Source organism: Mirounga leonina, unplaced genomic scaffold, assembly GCF_011800145.1.
Source record: "Mirounga leonina isolate KUSES-001 unplaced genomic scaffold, KU_Mleo_1.0 Mir_176, whole genome shotgun sequence".
Taxonomy (NCBI): domain Eukaryota; kingdom Metazoa; phylum Chordata; class Mammalia; order Carnivora; family Phocidae; genus Mirounga; species Mirounga leonina.
The window spans coordinates 12,382,708-12,401,960 of record NW_023270454.1 but is presented as its reverse complement, the minus strand read 5'-3'; positions in this window follow the sequence as shown (position 1 = coordinate 12,401,960).

The following is a 19,253-nucleotide window of genomic DNA, read 5'->3' as shown; positions in this document are numbered from 1 at the left end:
CTGTATAATGACAGGCAGATTATGGGCTCTCAGAATTTAGTAATTCACTGAACTTACTCAAATTTAATATCCCCATGAGACTGTCTTTGGTTTATTTAAGACTATAGTTTGCCATAGTTTTGTAGCATACATACATTTTAAACTATCGAATATTAATTTACCCAACAATTATGGTAAAAGTTTTCACTTTATTGATCTACTTTATTCTCAGTATAGTTCTTTTTTGTATCAGAAGAATTGGTGCCACAGCATGAAAGACTTTCCTTCCAGCATCCACCTTAGCAGAAAGGGCAAGTCCTTCCAGCCAGGAGGAGCTGTGCTTAGAAGCTAGCCTTCCCAACTAGATGCCATGTGACAGACCATGTGGTCAAATCCCCTCATTTTGCATAGTTGATGCTAGCTGTGGCTTTGCTCAGAGATTGCAAATGACTTTTATGTGCGACGTGGACTTCTGTCAGTGTCCGTAGAGATGAGGGGCATTTCATGTCCTGCCTGTGCCAGAATTCCTTTGATGAAACACAGTTCTGAATTGGGGTGGTCATCTAGCTTTTCATATCCACATCTGATTTCACATTTATTATCCAGAAACACTTCAAGTAAAAACAAAAGGAAGCAAGGGAGAAAGGAGGGGAGGGGACATAGCTTCTTCACTTCAATTCTTTGCTCTGCTATGGGACACCTGGCCTGAGAAGACAGTACAAGCCCCACAGACTATGACAGGTTGCTTTTCCTTCCTCCTGGGCAACTGCTCTTGGAAAGGCAAAATCAGAATCATTATGTAAAGGTAATGTATAGAAAAACCAAGCCAACGTATTTTGAATTTTAAAATTTCAGCTTTCTTAATATTTAAGTATTATCTACAACAAAAAAATAAATTTCATGTTAAAAAAAAAAACAGTGAAAAATACAGAGAGGGAGTGAAAGGATGGGAGAGAGACCGACAGAAAAGGGACATAGGTGTTTTTCTATAATGTGAGGTCTTAAAAATTTGAGAACACAGATCAGAGATGACATTTGTGCCGATGGATGAAGACAAGGATGGCATATTTGGCAGCATTCCTGTCCTAGTCAGTAGGGTCCTCAACATTAGCAGTCAGTAATAATTGGTGCAGATCTTAGTACCAAGGTCAGCCCCCAGGGTAGATGTTTGAATCTGTGGCAGTAGCAGATGGAGTTGTATCTCTAGTGGGTACTGATAGCATAGTTGACATTTTAGGGATAGCAATAAATGGGATAGTCAGGGAGCAAAAGAAGAAAGACAAAACGCTAAAAATCATGCAGTAGTCATGGAGACAACAAAGTTCTTGGAGCATTGGCACTTCCAGGAACCTCTCAAAATTATCAAGGAGGAAATTGAGGAAGACTGGATTTCCTGAAGAGTAAATAGGAACATGCAGTGCCAGAGAAGTTTTTACTTTGTGGACTTGTTTTTTATCTTCTCTTGTTGCTAGACTAAGATGCTTAAGAAACAAAGGTTTCCTTTGTTTTCTTGTGTCCTACTGTAATCTATAAAACAATGATTTTAATATAGTTAACATGATCTACCATTTCTCTCTACAGATAATTACTTCAACATTAATTGGCATTCATGTTTTAGGATCCTGTGATATTGAACCATATGTTTCATCCAAGTTATACACCCTGCACCTAGGTTGTGTTAAAATTGTGTATCTTCTTAGAACACTTAGAGGCTGGCAAAACAATATCAAATAAAATTACATTTTATCTTTATAAATGAACATGAAAAATCAAATACATTGTTAAATCCTGATATTTATCCAAAAGGAAATTCGATTTGGAAAGAGTTAACAGGGCATTTCTGAAATGAAAGATGAGATTTGAGGGTCAAAACCGAAGACTATGCCTTTTGTTTTTTCAGTCATTTTCTTTTTCCCAATGCTGCCCTGGATAAAACAGGTGCTTATTTTGGTCGTTATTGAATTCTCTCCAATTTATGATATTAGGTATTTCTTACTCTCGTAAGACTGTCTGCAAGAATAGGTTTTTCTATCTAGAAAGTAAGAAATTTATAAACCTACAAACCAGGACCTATAAAGTAACATTTCTTGTTCAAAAAGATCTCATAAATTGTATATGTAACAGATACTTAAATATTTATTTTCTTTCCTTTCAGGTATACTCACATTAAAATATGAATCTTTCAACTTTTTCCCCTCAAAGCCTTTAGTATGATGTTAAAATATAAATGATATCAAATTTTACAGAAAATATAGTAGCATAATATTATGAATGAGAAGACAAGGCAATTTAAATATGAAAAGACGTAAGTAAATGACTATTTACGTGCATAACCACGTTTTACAGGACAATAGGCATAGTCAGAATATAAATTAAATAAATGATCATATACTATTTCAGAGTTGTTTTAGTCTGAGGATTATGATGTACTGCCATTTACAGTAACAGCTGCTTCCTTAAACTGAAAGAAGTATTACCTGTGTTTTCTTCTCCGTCAAAAGAAAGTGATGTTTCTGAAGAGAAATATGAAGCACAAACTGGAAAACATGACCTGTATGCCTTGCTCCTGGAGTTGGAAGTTGGGAAAATCACATTCTCACAGGAAGAGTACTATCTGCCTGTGAATGACTTGCAAGTGGAGATTTTGACATATCCAATCCCCAAACTAGTTAGGACACTGCATGGCAGCAAGCCAGGGTCTCCTACCTCTTAATGAACCATTGCTGGTAAAAGGCTACCACTTCCATGACCTGTGTTTGGGGTAAATTTAACCTAGAAATGTGTTCACATATGCACTGGGCCTTGTTTGTTGTACTTAAGCTACTCAGTAGGTTTTCTGCCTGTTTGATAATTTTTTTGCCTGAACCCCTTGATCTTCGCTCCCAATGCTGTTACTTGTGAAAACAATTTGATCATAAACTTCAAACCAGTTAAATTGCTTCAAACCACTTGAAATGCAGCCCTAACATATGCATCCCTCTACAACAAATTTGACTACATACTTCCAGATTTTTACCCTCTTCCCTGAACCAAGTCGTTTTCCAGAATTTTTTTTCCTGTTTTCAGAGAACATTTATTGATAAGAAAAAATGTTCATAACAATTTGTTAAATAAAAACTATAAGTTACAAGAGTATACGTTTGAACTCAATGTTTGTATCCCCACCTCCTAGCCAAAATTCATATACTGAAGCCCTAACCCACAATGTGGTGGTTTTGGAGGCAGGGTTTTTTTTTTTTTTCTTTCTATTTTATTATGTTATGTTAATCACCATACATTACATCATTAGTTTTTGATGTACTGTTCCATGATTCATGCGTATAACACCCTGTGCTCCATTCAGTACGTGCCCTCTTTAATACCCATCACCGGGCTAACCCATCTCCCCACCCCCTCCCTTCTAAAACCCTCAGAGTCCATAGTCTCTCATGGGGAAGGCAGGGTTTTTAGGAGCCAATTAGATTTAGTTGAATTCATGAATCCCATGATGGGATTAGTGCCCTTATAAGAAGAGAAAGAGAGACCAGAGCTCTGTTTCTGACATGTAAAGATACAGCAAGAAGGTGACCATCTATAAACCAGGAAGAGGGTACTCACAGGAACTGAATTTGCCAGCACTTTGATCTTTGACTTCTCAGCCTTTAGAATTGTGAGACATAAGCGTTGTTTAGTTTACCTGATCTAGGTTATTTTGTCACAGCAGTCTAAGCTAACTTATATAGAATGCATACTGAGTTCCCATGTTCTTCCAGTATTTTTTTGTTTTTGTTTTTGTTTTTATATGAATCTTCATTTAGGATGCCTAGATGAGAATTGCCTTTAAATTACAAGAGTTTAATCCACTGATGCCCTGTATGACTGACTAAATTTTTTCTCCAAGATTTTTTCAAAAACAAAGAAATCTATATATTTTTAAGGCTTATATCAAAGACATACGCACCTAGTTAATATAAAATTAGGACATTTATATCATGGTGGGAAGCATCTTAATCTTAGCATGTACTGGATAAGCTATAAAAATATGAACAGACATTGACTGTGTGTATACTATGTTTCAGGCACTGAGTTAAAATTTCACATACCTTATGTAATTCTATCAAGAACCCACAAGGGAGTCACCAATATTATTTCCATAATAGAGAAGAAGAAACTGAAACTTATAGAACTTAAGAGCAGGACAACAGACCCTAAATGGAGTTGTTTATACTAAGCCCCACATCACTAAACTGATATTTAATTACACTTTTGGTTATAATGGAATTTTAAGCCAGTCAATCAGGTATTGTCTGATCAGCACTAGTTAGATAATCTGCCTGGTAGACACCTGCCATCCTCTAAGGAAAAGTAACCTTGCAATAGCCAACCCATTTTTTGGCCTAATACAACTTCCTTGTTCCTGCTCCCTTCTGCCTATAAAAGGTTTTTATTTTGTGTGGATCCTTGGAGTTTCTTTCTATCAGCTAGATTGGATGCTGCCTGATTTGTGTATCATTGAATAAAGTCAACAAGATGTTCCAAATTTACTCAGTTAAGTTTTGTTTTTTAAGAGAGAAGTTATGTAACTTGTTTATGGTCAAACAGAGAGAGAAGATCTGACTCTGTCCTGTGCCTATCCGACTCCAAAGGCAATATTCTTACCTACATCACACTGACTTTTATGTATGGAATGTTAATTATTAATCTTAACCACCTCTGAATGGTGGGGTGAAAAAGATGACCTCCTTTCTTGTTGCTTTGGACATGGTGTATTCCCTTACATCTGAGTATATTTTAGAAAGTCACATAGGTTTAATTTTCCTTTTTGTTTTAAAATTATATTCAATGTTTATGACAGCCGAGAGCTTATTAGTCTGGCTATAAGAACTATGGTGCTAATGAGTTTCAATTTCAGGTAGGTGTTTTGCTAGCCTTGGTTAGCCATTCACAGACACATTTAATTGGATTTAAGGAGCTCTGAGGATTAGTTTGAGTCCATCAACAAAAATAGAAATAAAACAAAACAAAACAAAAACAAAAACTAGTGTTCTAGAGTATGATTGGTAGTTCACATGACTTCATGAATCAACTTTATTTTACTTTAATAAATACTTGAATTGCAATAATATGTAGTAAGTTATTTCTGCTTATCATCATGAGGTTTTAAAATAAATAGTAGTACCTCAGTATAATCTATATATGACACGGCATCATGAAATATTAATAATAAATTGGGAATATAAACCCAAGAATACTGTCATGATTTTGCAAGTGATTTTTCAAACTTAAAAATCTGAAAGTTAATTGGCTAGGAGTAGAATGTACCATTTCACCTGCCAAGTGCCTTGAGAAAATTTCTTCACATTGGAAAGATGATTTGAAAGCCCAAATCCACTTACTAAATTTTATTGATTTTTATCTCCTTTTATATAAAATTTTACAATCCATAAATCCAGTCTATAATACTTAAGGAGCAAAGGCTACCTGTTCAAGGGAATTCATGATTTTAATCCTTAGATTATAAATGGGAGGAAGCTGTGCAGCCAGAGATTATTATTCCCAGGTCTATTCTCATCTAGGTGAGCCCTTGGAACCACTACTTGTTAATAAAATGTGAGTAAAAGTGTGTTAGGAGACAGTTCTTCATGTTTCTCTTGCATATCTGTGAGCTTTGTGAGCAGAGGCATTGACTACATTCTGTTTAGGGCTATATTTTCAAGGATACTTACATTAGTAAGTGGCCCCAGAAAATAGAAATAGTGTCTCCTGGAGAAAATGGCAAGCTTGCTTATAGCAGTGGAAGATAAAGACAGGGCCTACCTGTGTAGCATAGGGCCATAGGACAAGAGTACTTACTGTCTAGTACTAAAATAATAATACAAGTAATCATAATATTTTCTCAGAAGCTGAGGGTAGGTATGATTACGCCGATTACCAAAAATTCTAGTTCTGTAAGGTCAGAAATTCTTTCTTGTAACGTAACCCACTGGGTGTTCAGCTTTCTGGCCTTCTTTGTGTTGCCCTGAAGGGTTCAAGGCTTGGTAACTGTTTACAAAAATAAAAAAATAAATAAAAGCTGAGACTCTGGCTGTTCCTATTGGTGTAGCTAGTAAATTGTCTTTTGTCTCTGACTTCAGAGTCTTGTGTTTTCTGAAAGCATTCATGAAGTTGTGGTAGGTGCAGGGGAGGGAAAAAACAAAACAAACCAAAAAAACCCTCTTCAGCTATCTTCCTAGGTTCAAAGGCCAGGGCCCTTGGATCAAACTGATAAAAGACAGATTAACAAGAGAAAAAAACAGATTTAATAATTCATGTGCACATGGGAGTTTACAAAGAAATATGACTTAAGTAGGTGGCCGCAATTTCGTGGCTTATATACTATCCCAAAGGGTGACAAAGTGTGGGGAAGAGGCTAGACAAAGCAAAAGAGGGTTGAAGCCTCTTGAGGAGGGAGTAAATTGTGGAAAAGTGACTAGGAACATATGGTAGACAAGGGTTGTTCAGTAAGGTTTGCTATGCAGAGTCTGGGCTTATAGGAGTCCAGTCATCTCAGATGATTAAATGTCCCCCTGATTAAGAGTTGTTCTCTTTCTGGTACAGGAGAAGACACATTTACAAATGTAAATTTACTTTATAAATGCAAATTTCCTTTACAAAAAAAAAATGCTCTGTTTTTAGAGCTTTTCCTGTGTCTGTTTTTCAATTGCCTTCAGCTCAAAATAAGCCTTATGTGAAAGTGGCATATTTTAGGGTTGCATATTCTGGTCCCCTTCACAGGTTAGCTGGCAAGTAGGGTAAAATCTCAAACTCTTCACAGTTCTTGATGGTTTTGGCTCTGGAGATGGGGGGATGCTGACAGAGACATGGGTTTTTGGAAGAGGAAGGACAAAAGCCTTGCATTCTGGGATCAATGATATGAGAAAACTACCCAGTGAGTGTTGTCCCTCAAGTGTTGAATGGGGAGAGGGAATAATGGCCAGCACTTGCCCTACTTGTTAATGAAAGTTGAGAGGCCGAGTAGCAAGAAATATGTTTGAAACAAATGAGGCAAATGGTGACTTGGTCATTCCCACTCTTGTCTGGGCCAGCAGAGGAAGAGGTATTATCAGGAAGATGGGATGGGCATTGCCTCAGCCTCATCTGAAAGGCAATGTAATTGTGGCTACTGAGCCAAACAGTTTCTAAGCTGAAATAATATTGGCAATGAGTACCTTGCAGTACAATTGGAACTTTACGTGTACTGAAAGCATTACAATTTTTTGGTTGAGCCATGAGAGACTGACAGCAGAAACTGAAAACAAATGTGCCTTGGTCACTAATGAGGAGCCACTCTCTCCCTCTTCACTCACTGGACTCACTCCTCTACTATTCCAGTTTCATCTGCTTTTAAGGATAAAGCAGTTAAGCCGAGGTCTTTCTGATCCCAAGGAGGACCAGAAGTCATATACACTTTGAACTTTGGGATGGGGGGATTTCAAACTTTCATCACTATGTTGGATCAGGTACCCAAAGAGATAACTAATTCACTTCCATGGTGAGAGGAGTGCCCAAATACAGCTAAAGCAGTTTGGCTAGAGTTCATAGTAGGGGAAATACTAATGTGACCTTGTAGGGATGCCCTTTGGACAAATTCAGTGTACTTTTTGGACTGCTTCTACATCTGATGTAGAGGAAATGATATGTTATATGTTTTACTTCTCATCCCAGTGGTGTCAGGGAGATGCTTCCAGGAGTCAGGGTAGAGAAGCGCTTCTACTTTTGGTGTACTGAAATCCCACCAACCTCTTCGACCTTCAGTGACTGATAATTTTGATAACTGGAACCTATTGTGGATTGAAATGTGTCCTCCCAAAAGATATGTTAAAGTTCTAACTACCAGTACTTGTGAATGTTATCTTATTTGGAAATAAGGTCTTTGTAGATAAAATAAAATTAAGATGAGATCATGGGGAATTAAGGTGGTCTTAATCCAATGGCTGGTGTCCTTCTAAGAAGTACATTTGGGCACAGACGCACACAGAGGAAAACACCACATGAAGGCCCAAGGCACAAAGGGTGGAGGCTGAGAGTATAGTGACATAGCAGCAAACCAAGGAATGCCAAGTCCTTCTGACAACCACCAGAAGGAAGGGAGAGTCAAGGAAGGCGCTTTCTCTAGAGCCTTCAAGGGGAATATAGCCCTACCGACATCTTGATTTCAGACTACCAGCCTCCAGAGCTGTGAGAGAGGTAATTTCTGTTGTTCTAAACCACCCAGTTTGTGGTACTTTGTTATGACAGGTACTAATATATAAGGAACTAATATATAGCCTCTGGTTTCTACCTGGAATTGCTAGATGTAGTTTTGGATTCATCACCTCCCTGACATGACACTCAGGTAGAGACCCTTTGAAAAGCAGCTATTAGCTTGCTACTAACCTTTTATCAAAACTAAATACCTGATTTATGGAGTCATTGTGACTCTCCTGTCTGATATTCTCATTTTGGGGTGGTTCAACTCAGACTTGGTGATCAAAAAGACAGGAAGCACTTACCAAGCCTTGTTAAATAGAAATGGCGTGTTCTAGAATACAGCCAGCCTTTTTTCACTGGAATCTGTTTTACATTTAAAAAGTGGCAGCTGTTCCTTCCGGGAAAACATAATATCCCACTCTACAGCCCAAAGCAAAATGGCTAGCTCAATGGGACCCACAATTCTCAGAGATTTCCCTAAATTCCTGATCATGGATCACTAATGGTACCCACTAATCTGAGTTACTGGACTATTCAACATGAGCCCTAACTATGCAGAAACAAAAGCACTGGTGGTCACTCCACTCAGGAGGTAGAAGTAAAGTCTCTTGTTATATCTCTGGCCAATACTCTCTTTAGTACATTTTTTTAAATATATAATTTTTCTGAAACATAAGCTATTGTAAATAACCTAGCTGTTTGGTAGGCCATTTTAAACATTGCAACCTGGCAGATTAAAGACATCCTTCTTTGGGATTAAGAACGATAGGAACAAACTGCAATTGCTGTTCAGAATCCCTAGTTCACCCATGTAAACATTCATGATAAGGGCCTGTTTTCTGATAATACCAACTAGAATCAACAATGGGCTCATAGATGAAGTGTTTAATGAACCTACTATCCACAGCATTTGGTATTACCGAATACCAAATACCAAACATTGGAATAACCTTTTCAAAAATTGACTCAGAACATCTGACTCTACATCCTGTACCTCTTTCTAATCCACATACCCTGGAAATGCAAATTAGTCAATATAATGCAGCTATCTCTAGAAAAGCATCATGTCCTCTTGGGTGCTTCTTGGGTAATGATCAGGATGAACATGATGGAGGTTAATAGACTTATTTTGAAAATTCAGGAATATGCCTTGACCATTTCTGGGTATGATACTTCTTTCTTTCCTCCAGCAATAACTCTGGTCTGGCCTGATTGGTGGGCCCTCTTGGTGGCAGTCTACTGTTTGCCAAGTCCCCCTAGAATGGCCCATATGTGACCTTTTTGGGGATGTAATGGGTTTCTTTTAAGTTTTATAAAAATTCCCTCGAACTTCTTGTATATGAATTTTCTAGACAAAAGGTTTGGCTGTGAGTAGAAGATGATTGAAAGAGACAGAAAAAAAATGTGGTTAAAGCTAACTGGAGTGGGATTTTGCGGGGGCAGCAGATGTAGGGTAGCTCCCCAGGATTCCTAACTTTTAATGTATACAGTGGCAGAAAGCTTAGCAAAACTGTTTCCTGATGTCAAAGGAGAGCAGAATTGTAAGTGAAGAACTTGTTTAGCTAAAAAGATTACTAAGCAAAGTAATGAAGGTAACACCTCTGCTTATGGTAAAATAATTTCTTTCCTCTGCTTATAGTAAAAGGCAGGAGAAAGAAATTTAGGATAAAACTGTTAAGCAAAAAGGAATCAGAACTTGATGAATTTGGAAATTCTCACCACATAAAATGGCAAAAATGCAAAAATTCAGACATCATTTCTGAAATCTTGGCTTAGGGAGAAAGTCAAGGCTGTGGCTGTATAAACTTATGATAAAACTTCTGAAAAAACACAAAGAGCATTCCTTCACACAAAGGGCCTTTTGAAGAGAGTAAGGGTGTGCCTCATTGATCCTCTTAATCAAATCACAGGGCCTCCAGGAGGCTTAAAGGCATTGACCCTTATCTATCACAGCAGGAAGCTAAGACAGAGAAAGGATTAATTTGGAAAAATCTGTGGAGGTGAATTTTGTCAAATGGAGCTAACCCCATTGAAATCAAAGGGAGACCTAGAAAGTTCTGGAGAAGTTTATTAAAAAAAAAAAAAGATTAAAAAAACCCCAAAACCACTGTTCATTGGACTGAAAGTGACAGAGAGAGTGTAAAGTAAAAGGCAGTTGTCAGATCTCCAAAATTCTACTGGCAGGAAGTAGACTGATAAAATTATTCAGCTTCAGAAGTGTGCTACCTTCCATAAAAAAAGGAGGAATCCAGAGAGTGAAGCTGAATGACATGGAGAGTTATCCTCAGATCTTGAAAACTAATCAAGAAATGTGAAACATTTGTCCAGCTGTATTTCAGATCTGCTGTGCCAGTGACCCCTTTGTACATCCCCCCACTAGCCCTCCTTTCTGACTGCGACTGTTGAAGGGTAGCAGAATATTCCACCCTCCAAAATAATGCCTCTTGGCATAAGAATTAGTTTGAGCTGATTATTTTGAGAAACTGCAGACACAGAAGCTCTTAAAGCAGAGTAGAAGTTACCCTTTTGTAAAGAAAAGCTATACTTATATGGGCAATTTACTTTTAAAAGGGGACCTGCACCAGGGAGAGAGCTATTATCAGCAATAACTTGTTCATCTGAGAGACTAATCTACATGGAAGAACAACTTTTGTTTACCAAACATTTCCTCCACTCACTTTCCCTTGAATTGACTCCCCTTCCCTCAATGTCTTTCTTTTGGTTAGCTGAAGATGATATTCAAGGTGGTTGGTTGGGCCATTTTAGAGGGTTACTCAGTTTTCCTGGGTATCTCCCATGTATACATGAGGTATACATATTAATAAAACTTTTTGTTCCTCCTTGTTAATCTTTTATTACATGGGGTCTTATCAAAGGACTAAGAAGGTTAGAGGAAAATTTATTTTAGCTTATAATTATGTATAGTTTTTATTCTATCTTAGTCTCACTATTTAATATTGGTGTTCTGGGTGTTGAAGGCTTGTCTTTAGTTTTGCAGGTGCACAGATGAAGAAGTGTGCCCTAGGAACTTTATTTAACACATTACAACCAGAAGCCTCCTCTGCATCTGGACCTTATTTAGATGATTTTGGACTTTGGACTTGATGAATGAATGGCACCCTTGAGAACCTTGGGAGGCAATGAATGTATATTGTATGTGGTAGGGGCATGAATTACTGGGGGCCAGAGGACAGACCATGGGGGTATAGATTATAGGGTGGCTCTTTATAATTCTTTCCTCCTTGTGTAATCCCTTTCCATTGATTATGGGCATGACCAATTGTTGCAGGATTTCTTTTCCTTTAGTCCCTGCAGTTCTCGGTCACGCAGCCTCAAAGAATGAAGAGGTAGACCAGATGAAGAGTGGTGGGCAGCAAAGCAAAATTTATTGAGTGAGAGTACAAAGCTCCCAAACAGGGAGGGTCCCGAGAAGGTTGCCAGGGAAATTTCTAAGTCCAGGGGTTTTTATGGGTTTTGTTGGTGGGCTGTTTTAATCTGATTAACCCTTCATGTGCTGTCACCCAATCAGGTTTTTGTCATCTATCATGTGGGAAAGGGTGGAGGGCTCCTTCCAGGGTGGTGTAAAATCCTTTAAAGGGTGGTTTCCTCTTGGGGAGGAGGGCTTGTCCCTGCCAGCCTTTCTTCCAACTATCCTTCATTACTATGACAGCAAAGGTGATGTTACTCCCAGGATTACTTTACAGCCTTATGCGTCCAAGGTGATGGCATGCCACTGCTGTGATTACATTATGATATCCGTGTACTGCTGGTCCTGAAGGAACAAGCTACTATGTAGTGAGGAACAATGGTTTCAAGAACTGTGGATGGCCTCTAGTTGCCGAGGCAGTCTCCAATAAGAAATTGAAGTTTAGTTCTGTAGCCACAAAGAAATAAATTCTGCCAGTAACTTGAGGATTTTCAATAACTCAGATTAAGCCATGTCTAGACTCCCAACCTACAGAAATTTGGAATGATAAATGGCAGTTGTGTTAAGCTGCTAAGTGTCTAATAATTTGATACATAGCATGGACACCTAATACAGGGGTGATAGAGAGAGAAAAGCCTCAGTACTTTGGGAAGAAACATTTTAGATCCCCAGATGTAGGGAGAATAAGAAAGGACATTGATTTTTTTTTTTTCCGTCTTTCTGACTACCCAAGGAGTCTTCCTTTTGGGGAAAAAATGACCCATTGTATTCTCTGTGATGGTTAATTTTATGTGTCAACCTGGCTGGGCAAAAGGATGATCAGATAGCTGGTAAAACATTATTTCTGGGTGTGTCTGTCAGGGTGTCTGTAAGAAATTATTTGAATCAGTAAACTGAGTAAAGAAGATTGCCCTCACCACTGCAGGTGGACATCATCCAATCCATCGAGGTGGATTCATCCACAAAAGGTGGATAAAGGGCAAGTTCACTCTTTCCACTTGAACTGAAACATTCACTGTCTCTGCCCTCAGACATTAGTACTCTTGATTCTCAGGCCCCATTTAAGACTGGAACTTACATGATTGCCTTCCCTGGTTCTTAGGCTTTGGGGCTTGGACTGGAACTACACCCCCAGCTTTCCTGAGCTTCCAACTTGCAGATGGTATAGATCATGGGACTTCCATAATCACAGAAGCCAATCTCTCATAATAAATATCTTCTTATATATCCGTTTCTGTTTTGGATCTGTCTCTTTGGAGAATCTTGACTAACACATTCTCTCACAGACAGTTTCAAGCGTCTTTAACTTTATTACTGCTGGGTGTACAATTTATCACTAAGTAGCTCTAACACAATTTGATCATCGATCTCATTGATAACTGTATTGGGACAGCAGAGAGTGACTCTAGCCCCTCTACCTTCCATGCAAAGCAACTGTCATCACCTCCAAATATCTTTTGAACCCCCATTGTCACAGCTTTAACTCAGTCATCCCATGAGACAGATGGGTGCATATGAATAGTGACATAGACAATGAGACAGGTTTGACTGACAGCTTTCAGGTAGTCCTTCAAAATCAATGACTGGACCAAATTATTCAGGATGAATAGTAAATCCTAAGGCTTATTAGCAAATCAGAAAGCCCCAGGGGTTCTGGGACCCCCAGAAAGATGTAGGCCCCATCTGGGAGAGGGGTCCCAACAGTTGCAAACAACTCTCTTATTCTAGGGTCATAATTTGTGCCCTATGACTACATTTCTTTTATGGAAATTAGTTATTAACTTGCCTTTCACCTGAACATATATTTCCTTATACTTTAATGGTAATTATTAGGAAAATTCAAAGTGTTTTTGAGAACATTGCCATTAGATCAGGTAGTCATTAGATAACTACTGAGATTTTCCCCAAATGTGGCTACCACTGTTTACTTGGGAGAATTTCCTGAAGTGTAACTGCCTCATGAATTAGGTCAATTTTTTTCCTACAGTGCGAATCAGCCATTTAGAAAAGGTGATACAATATATGTGCTCACTTCAGCTGGCATGATGCCATTTGGGCCTTGGAAGCATTCAAATCAGTCTCAACTCACAGGCTAGGATTGCCTTAGACTTTATCCTTAAAAGCCAAAGAGTAGTCTGTATGATAACATAACCTGCTGGATTAATGCCATGGGCAATTTCAATGCAGAAACTTGAAAAAAGCCACCTGGCTTTCTAAGATAGACCTTACTGGTTCATTAGACTTGTTCAGCTGGGATATTGAGGGGCATATAGTACTGGATGAGGGGTGCTACTGCAACTACTACCTAATATTGTAGGTAGACCACATCTGGCTTCTTGGAATCCTATTGATCGTAGCCTTAAATGCTATACAAGAAAAATGAAGGAATTTTGTCATATTTTTCAGAGTAGCTGTTGGGAGTAGCATAATCTAATGGGGAACTTTATCAAAAACCAAGATGATGCCAAAAGGATGGATAGACATTTTGGCGAGAAAATTCTCTATAGGATCTCTTATGTCTCCATGTTTTACAAGCAGAGACACTGGATGTTGTTGTCCTGAACTATCTTCTAGAATGTGTGCATAGAGATAACATCTTCCTCTGGGACAAAGAGTATGCATACTTACTGCCGAGTATAATAAACATAATGTTTCCCTCGGAGCAAACAACAGGCATGCATCTTGCCCATTACTAAAGATTCACATTCCCTAAACTTAGGGTTCCTTTCCAATGGAATATAATCCACTATGTGCAAGTACCATCTGGCCCTCTTGGTGTCACCATATGAAAATGAGGACTCAGAGTATAGGAGCAAAATATATATTGATACTCTGGCTGCTGCTGTTGGGGTAAGTAATGAACTGTCCTTTGTTTCTGAGTGAGGAATCTCATGTCTTCTGCAACATCCACGAAATTGTGACAGTCTTGTTAACTTGTTAACTTGCAAGTAAGGTAATTCTGACATTTCACAGTTCTTGACAAAGTCATATGTGTCACTTTTGGGCCAACACAAAGGAGAAATTTATATGCATGCTCTGTGCCCACCTGCTCCTTTTTTTTTTTACTTCTATTGACCAGAACTGTTTCTCTGAATTGCTTCATGGAAGATATCTTTCTGCATGATAGAAAAACTGGTAGTTCTGTTAGATAAGAGAGAAATAAGTTTTTTAATATACTAAGTCACTGAAATGTTGGGGTTTATTTGTTATAGTAGTGGGAACCGTGCATTTATTTGATCAAGAATGACAGATTAACAATGTGACTGTCCAGACAGCACACACACAAGGTCTTCTGAAAATGTAAAAACCAGCTATAGATGAGTGCCTAAGGCAGTTCATCTTAGTAGGTAGCAGAAGGGTTGATTCTGTTTACTCATCTGCCAAGTTATATAAGCTGCAATTTCAAGGCCTAAAAATCCCATAGACCTCAAATTTCTCTTGAAGTTTGGCATCTTGTCCTTGCTGGATCCCTGAACATTATTCTAGAACCTGTTGAACAATGAATGACTTGCTTATCTATTGATTGTGAGTTTCCCCTAGAAAATGCTGTTTCCGCAGGGCTAGTTTCTGTGCTGTCTAGGTATTCTTTGTTGATTTATTATTTCTCACATCTTTATAATTACTCTATTTAATATAGAAATAGTACTGGATGAGGGGTGCTACTGCAACTAATCATAGACATATGTGGCAACTTATCAGTGACTAAACAACCCACTAAGAAATAGTATTTCAAAAAAAAAAAAGAAACAGTATTTCAGGATAGAACTGTTGGATAACTGTTATTATGTTACAAATATTTAGTAAAATCACTGCTTGCCACAATATGGAAAGTGAACCAAGATTTCACTAGACCTATAGCTCTTGGGAAAATTGACTCTAAAACTTAAAAGCATTAGTATTGTTGGCATTATTATTATTATTATTATTATTATTATTATTATTACACCTTTAGAATAGGATTCTAAGAAATAAGTTAGTTCATGCAAGAATTATCTATTTTGAGAGCTAAAATGAGAAGGAATAAAGAAATTTGTAGTTTAGCAAGATTGGGAGAATCTAATAACCACAAGGGTAAAATAAGACTAAAAACAGATTTAAGGCAACAAAGGCCTAGTAAGATTTTTCTGTTAAAACAAGTGACTCAACACTGAAGCAAAGGTAAGGTGTGGATTTAACTTTCCCTTTTAATTCTATTCTTTTAGGTCGCCTCAAGAGAGCCACCCTTAAAAGAGAGTAGAAAGTGTGGGAGAGAAAAACCAAGAGATACGACAAATATGAAAAGTATTTTTTTTAATGTGACATTTTATTTATTTATTTAATTTTTGAGAGAGAGAGTGTGAGTAGGGTGGGGTAGGGGGAGAGGGAGAGACAATCCCAAGCAGGCTCCACACCCAGTGCAAATCCCTACATGGGGTTTGATCTCATTACCCTGAGATCTCATGACCCTGAGATCTCACGACCCTGAGATCATGACCTGAGCAGAAACCAAGAGTCCAACACTTAACCGACTCTGCCACCCAGGTGCTCCTGAAAAGTATTTCTAAGAAAAGACTTTGGTATGGTTCCTGGTACCTACAACTGGCTAAAAGGAAAACCTGCCCAAGTTGTAGGTAATTTTATTGCCACAGAAACCAAATCCCTGGCAGAGAAAACTTTTGGCATTTATCAAAATGTCATTCCTTAAACCACCATCAGATCCCCAAACTTGCCTATGCAGAAAGCAGACTGCCAAAACCCTGTAGCCATCACGGAGTGTATAACACCTAATACCCATGTCACCTGTGTCTAGGCAGGAAGGTGAGCTAGGAAAAGCTATGCAGACTGCAGTCCAAGTTCACAAAGAACAATGTTCTGAGTTGTTAGTTTCAGAGAACAGAATCGGGGTCTAATCACGTAATTTCTGCTGTTGCCAGAGCAGGTCTTGATGATGCCCTCCCACAGGATTACATCTTTGGTGTGTTTTCCCCTTCTTCCCTTCTCTGAATGTTGAGGTGTTTGTGTGTGTGTGTGTGTGTGTGTTTCTTTAAAGATTTTATTTATTTTAGAGAGATAGTTGGGGAGAGAGAGGGAGAGTGGATGTGGGCAGAAGAGGGAGAAGGACAAGCAAACTCTGTGTTGAGTATGGAGCCCTACTGGGGGCTTGATCTCACAACCCAGAGACCATGACCTGAACCAAGATCAAGAGTCACATGCCCAACCAACTGAGTCACCCAGGCGCCCCTGTTCAGGTGTTTTTATTATGAATGTCTTGTTCTTGCTCCTTAACTGTAAAATGGATGGGCATATATTGTCTTCTAGTTAGTAGGACATAAGACCACAAGTGTATCTGACAGCAAGGTCCTGGATTTTGAGCAGAGGTCTCTGAGCCAAAATTTAGAAGCAGTCTCAGTGAAGGAAAGCAAGATCCACATGGATACACTAATGAGAAAAAGAATTTTATTGTGTTAAGCCACCAAAATTGGAGATTTCTTACAGTGTTGCCCTAAATTGGTGATTCTCAAACTTATGTTCATTTTCAGTTCCTAAAAAAGCCTTTTTAGACATTTTTTTTTACTAGTCACTCCTCCCATTAAATTTTAACATTAAAGTTATACTTGGGGCGCCTGGGTGGCTAGGTCGTTAAGCGTCTGCCTTCGGCTCAGGTCATGATCCCAGGGTCCTGGGATTGAGCCCTGCATCAGGCTCCCTGCTCTGCGGGAGGCCTGCTTCTCCCTCTCTCACTCCCCCTGCTTGTGTTCCTGCTCTTGCTCTCTCTCTCTCTCTCTGTGTCAAATAAATAAATAAAATCTTTAAAAAAAAAGTTATATTCTATTTCTCTTTGTGTACTATATGGATAATCTGTGCTTTATACATAGAGTAGGATTCACCGCCCACCCTCTACCCACCAAGAACCAATTTTTGTCCCCTTGGGGGAGCTATTGCCCCAGTTGAGAATGCACCTCTCTTCAAATTCCCCACCTATCCCTGCATACTAATCATTTCAGCTTTGTTTCAATTCCTTGGACTTAGGAAACTCTTCTGAAGTTTAAGAACTTTATTGCTTATCTTTCTTCTGTGAGCACTCTCAATTTCAATCTTTGCATTACTGATTTCCTCTAATTTTTCAATATATTTGTTAATATTTCCTTAATTGTTACTTTCACAGAGACAGCTGATTTTAAAGTGGTTCTACCACTGTAACTCTTAGTACTCTTCTTTCATAGCACTTACGACAATTTATAATAATATATTTGGCTGTTTTGATACTTAATGTTTGTTTCACTCACTATTGTGAGATAGGGAAACTGAGGAGTCTTTTGCTCTTTTTCCTGCTTCTATTCTTGCTAGGACCCGTACTCCTGGCCTTCCACACCCTTTATAGTACTGATAATACATGTTCCCCTTATAAAGCTCAAGGAGTTAATGATTTCTCTGGAGTCTTCGGTATAATCTAAGGAGTGAGTGGGCAAGGTCATCATATATGTTTTCTAAGACCACTGACTCAAGAGACTTTGATGCCTAGACCCCTGGCTCTTACGGAAGACACTTGAACACTCGCCCTTGTTTTGACCAGTTCACGGGTGCCTAAGAGGACACATACACAGGACCATAATCCTCACTAAAAACACCAGGCTCCAAGTGAAGGTGACACTCTCTCTCATTTCCTTTCTGAGTTCCCCAGACACTCCATCTGCTATACTCTATCACTTACGCTATTAAATCAACTCTGCTCTCGCTTCCTCTATGTTCACATTTGATTTCTTTTTTTTTTAAAGATTTTTTTTTTTTAATTTGAGAGAGAGAGAATGAGAGACAGAGAGCATGAGAGGGAGGAGGGTCAGAGGGGGAAGCAGACTCCCTGCCGAGCAGGGAGCCCGATGCAGGACTCGATCCCGGGACTCCAGGATCATGACCTGAGCCGAAGGCAGTCGCTTAACCAACTGAGCCACCCAGGCGCCCCTCACATTTGATTTCTATTCTGCACAGAGCCAAGGACTCTTTTGACTGATCCTGTGGGATCCCCTCTGGGTCCTCGGACCCAGCCAGTCTGCATCAATAGGACACTCCATACATTCCTAGAACCTAATGTTGAAATAAAATGTCTAGACCCAAGATGGAGCCACACCTGCCCAGGATACCATGTCTGCAAACTGAAACTTAGATAACTTTTGTGCCATTGTGAATGCTCCACTTGACCAGATACACAATATATACAGCCAACCAGCCCCCAAGTGCCAAATATCTATAATGATTTCCTTGTTCTAAATAAGGTCAGATATGAAACCCCAGACAAACAATTTAAGCCAAATATTCTCTCCTTATTCCCTGACTGACCAGTTGGCCTTGAAGGAAATCCCTGACCCCCAGCCAGTCATGCTTTTTCCTGCATTGCTACTTTCAACACTCTACAAAACTTATGTTTGCCCAACATTCCTTGGGAAGAGTGCTCCCTTGCTTGTAAGGAACGATATTCCCCAATCCATGGATTGTATTCTCTTGAATAAAAGACATCAAATTCACTACTCAATTCCCTACTTTTGTCATTTGATATTAGCCAATTAATATTGAAGAGTATTATAAAAAAGTATAAGTGAAAAAAGAAAGGAAGGAAGGAAGGAAGGAAGGAAGGAAGGAAGGAAGGAAGGAAGGAAGGAAGGAA